This window comes from Dermacentor albipictus, chromosome 1, assembly GCF_038994185.2.
Source record: "Dermacentor albipictus isolate Rhodes 1998 colony chromosome 1, USDA_Dalb.pri_finalv2, whole genome shotgun sequence".
Taxonomy (NCBI): domain Eukaryota; kingdom Metazoa; phylum Arthropoda; class Arachnida; order Ixodida; family Ixodidae; genus Dermacentor; species Dermacentor albipictus.
In genome coordinates this window covers 32,823,226-32,827,550 of record NC_091821.1, presented here as the reverse complement: position 1 = coordinate 32,827,550, position 4,325 = coordinate 32,823,226, and the positions used below count along the sequence as shown (strand labels likewise).

The 4,325-nt window shown below is 41.4% G+C and overlaps 1 non-coding gene across 1 annotated transcript; it reads right to left on the bottom strand.

Moving 5' to 3' along the window:
- Positions 1 to 1,201: 1,201 nt before the first annotated feature.
- On the bottom strand, positions 1,202 to 1,274 carry TRNAS-UGA (transfer RNA serine (anticodon UGA)). The gene has a single exon. It is a non-coding gene; the product is annotated as a tRNA-Ser (tRNA).
- Positions 1,275 to 4,325: the final 3,051 nt, after the last annotated feature.

Genomic DNA, 4,325 nt, shown 5'->3' with positions numbered 1-4,325 from the left:
TCTATTCTGTACAGAGACAGCCACGTTTACGTTTAACACCTCATTCGTATTCAAGCGCTTGTAGCGACCTAAATTTCGCATGAATTAAGAATATTCGTAAACTTTCATCCGTATGAGGTGTAGTATCAAGCCCAGAAATTAAATGATTTATATTGATAAGCATAACTCAAGCTTATGAACCTTTTCTCTGATGCCATTAGGGCACGTTTGAGCGGGAGAAATAATGATCTCAAATAATTTCTGACAGCTTAGCGCTTAAAATAATACAGCTGATGTGGCAGAATTGCGCTGACGTGTCAGAGATATTTTGTGCGCGTGTTTCCATTGAAATGAACCTTTGATGCGCGCGTGCGTGCGTGTGTGCTTGCGCTTTGTTTGCGCATTCGGAATTATAGAGTATCACCTTTCTAATCTTCAAAAGATAATCATGAATAGCTAGGCAAGGGAACAAGAGTTCAGGATCGCCAGTCAGCCTCTAGAGTCTGTGAAGAAGTGCGTTTACCTAGGTCAATTACTAACAGGGGACCCTGGTCACGAGAAGGAAATTTACAGAAGAGTAAAAATGAGTTGGAGCGCATTCTGCAGTGCTGACATATGGGGCAGAAACTTGGAGACTGACAAAGAAGCTCGAAAACAAATTAACGACCTCGCAAAGAGCGATGGAACGAAGAATGTCAGGCATAACGTTAACAGACAGGAAGAGAGCGGTGTGGATCAGACATCAAACCGGGATAGCCGATAATATAATTCAGGTCATGTAATGCGTAGGTTAGATGACGGCTTCATTAAGAAATTAAATTAAGAAATGCGCTGGCGCTAGCTGGAATCGGTTGGCGTAGTACACGGGTATTTGGAGATCGCAGGGAAGAGCTCTTCATCCTGCAGCGGACATAAAATAGGCTGCTGCTGCTGCTGATGATGATGACCTTTCTAATATGATTGCTGTCATTTTTTGCAGCACTTGCCGTAGGAGAGGGACGAAGGAAAGTGGTGACTTCAGTGGTGCTACGGGAAAGCATATATATGTATATATAAACGAGAAGAAAGGGGGTTAACCGAGGGACCCGATAATTATTAGTCATATAATGAGAAGCCAACAAACACTGACACCAAGTACAACATAGGGGAAATTGCTTGTGCTTAATAAATGAAATAAGGTAATGATAAATTAATGGAAATTAAAGTGGATGAAAAAACAACTTGCCGCAGGTGGGAACCGAACCCACAACCTTCGCATGTCACGTGCGATGCTCTACCAATTGAGCTACCGCGGCGGCGTTTCCTCATCCACTTTCTTGGGTATTTATGTGTACTAGTAGAACCCTGGGAGTGTTAGCCAGCGCCCCCACTCACAGACCTTGGCGGCGGACGTGGAACGTCGAATCCGGCAACATTGATGCCTTCAGGTAGCATATGTGGGTTTATTGACCAGTTGCCTTCACCCGAAAAGATCACGTTCTCGTGACGCCTGCGGCAAAAAAGACGTTCCACGTCCGCCGCCAAGGTCTGTGAGTGGGGGCGCTGGCTAACACTCCCAGGGTTCTACTAGTACACATAAATACCCAAGAAAGTGGATGAGGAAACGCCGCCGCGGTAGCTCAATTGGTAGAGCATCGCACGCGACATGCGAAGGTTGTGGGTTCGGTTCCCACCTGCGGCAAGTTGTTTTTTCATCCACTTTAATTTCCATTAATTTATCATTACCTTATTTCATTTATTAAGCACAGGCAATTTCCCCTATGTTGTACTTGGTGTCAGTGTTTGTTGGCTTCTCATTATATGACTATATATATATATATATATATATATATATATATATATATATATATATATATATATATATATATATATATAGATATATGTCTAAGAACTTGCGTGGTGCTTCACGGTAAGCAGAACAAGTATTTAATTTCAACAGTTTCGATCGGTGGACCAATCTTCATCAGGGTGTACATCTGGGTGGTTTTTTTTTTTTGGTACACCCTGATGAAGATTGGTCCACCGATCGAAACTGTGGAAATTAAATATTTGGTTCTGTTTACTTTGTAACACCACTCCAGTTCATTACGTTTGAAAGGTAGCCTGAAGAATTGCTCTCTTTGCCTACTATATATACATATATATATATATATATATATATATATATATATATATATATATATATATATATATATATATATATATATATATATATATATATATATATATATATATATACTACGTTACGGGATCAGGAAAGAGCAGATTGGGTGAGGGAACAAACACGAGTTAATGACATCTTAGTTGAAATCAAGAAAAAGAAATAGGGCATGGGCAGGACATGCAATGAGGAGGGAAGATAACCGATGGTCATTAAGGGTTACGGACTGGATTCCAAGGGAAGGGAAGCATAACAGGGGACGGCAGAAAGTTAGGTGGGCGGATGAGATTAAGAAGTTTGCAGGGACGACATGGCCACAATTAGTACATGACCGGGGTAGTTGGAGATGTATGGGAGAGGCCTTTGCCCTGCAGTGGCCGTAACCAGGCTGATGACGATGGTGATGATGATGATATATTACGCGTCTCTTCGCTTTTGAGAGCAAACGAGATGCAAAAGGCTATAGTCAAGGTTAACACATGCTTACACTCTGATATATTAACTTTTACAAGTACTTAACAGATTGTTTTATGTCAGCTACTATCCGCCGTGGTTGCTTAGTGGCTATGGTGTTGTGCTGCTGAGCACGAGGTCGCGGGATCGAATCCCGGCCACGGCCGTCGCATTTCGATGGGGGCGAAATGCGAAAACGCCTGTGGTACCTAGATCTAGGTGCACGTTAAAGAACCCCAGGTGGTCTAACTTTCAGGAGTCCCCCACTACGGCGTGCCTCATAATCAGATCGTGCTTTTGGCACGTAAAACCCCTTAATTTATTTTTTTTATGTCAGCTACATAGTTTCGGCAGCATCTTGAGATGTGTACAAAATGTTGATTCACTGACATTCCTTCAGACAAGTTATCTAAATTTGTTTATTTTTATTTATTTATTTATTTATATATAATTTATTTATTTATTTATTTATTTATTTGTTTATTTATTTATTTAACATTCTGAGCCCCTTACTCGGCGTCATACAGGGAGGACAAGAAAAAATGAAAACAGCATAGTTACAGCAACACTAAGTCGCAATAATGCAAAACAATCAATACAACAAGAAGAGGCAGCACATTCGTGACATAGTGCATGTTCACCGCGTATTCAAAAGTCTATAGGCATCATCTAAAGCAACAAAAGTTTTATTTATTATTACTCACATGCGTACTTAGGCTGCGCACAAAAAGAAATATGTTATCGCTGTCACAACATAACCTTGCTTTGCTAGCAACTCCAGAACAATGCTTGTAGCGCCATGACGCCATACAGGAATCGAGGAAACGAAGTGGTCTGATAACGACCCCTTCTCCCCCACGGAGGCCTTGTGCTTTCCCACTTTACCAATAAAGGACCGTCAATCGATCAATTCAGCAATTTATTAATTGTGTCGTCGAACACATTTCTTCCACCGTTTTGCCCCGGGAGCATCTGTACGTGGGCAACCTTAAAATGCAAGCGTTCTACAAAACTTGGTGCGTACATTGTTAAATTTCAAGTTCAATTATTGCAGAAATAAATGAGCACGAATCATGCCTCCGGCACTTTATATTGTAGTTACGCGGCTGCAAATTTTCAAATAATCTTCCGTCCAGGACGTTTTATATTATGTCACCGTGACACTAAGAATCTTTTCGGTGCCAAACTGAACAAAGTTCTTTCGTCTACTCGTTTCCATTATTTCGCGTTTCTGAAGAAAAAAAATTGCAAACGTTTATTAAACCTCGCCTTTATAATGAGGCCTCAGCCCGCGAAATCATTTTTCTTTATCGTTCATCGAGATTATGTTTGCCCTGTTTTGTATACCGCTCTCACGCGGTTCATTAAAAGTGTAATTTGAACCATTTCTGCGGGCGCGGTTGAAGTACGTTCAATGCCAGACCATCCGACCATAGGCAAAATATGAAAAAACAAAACAAGCTTAAACTTAATAAAAGCCTCAAGGACGAGCAGAGAGCACTGCGAGGTTTCCTAAGGCCCGACAGTCTGAGCACCTGCCGCCCTTAGCTGAGCTATATGCTCCAACCGGCTAATTGCGTGCAGCGCCTTTGAAGCCACCCTTGCTAGCTGTCCGTTCATTTGCGAGACCACTGTTATACGACCACTGATTTACTCGGCGAATTTTTCTTCTCTCTTTCTTTTTCTTTCTTTGAATTTGATAAAAGAAGAATTGGCAGCCTTGCACTTTAGT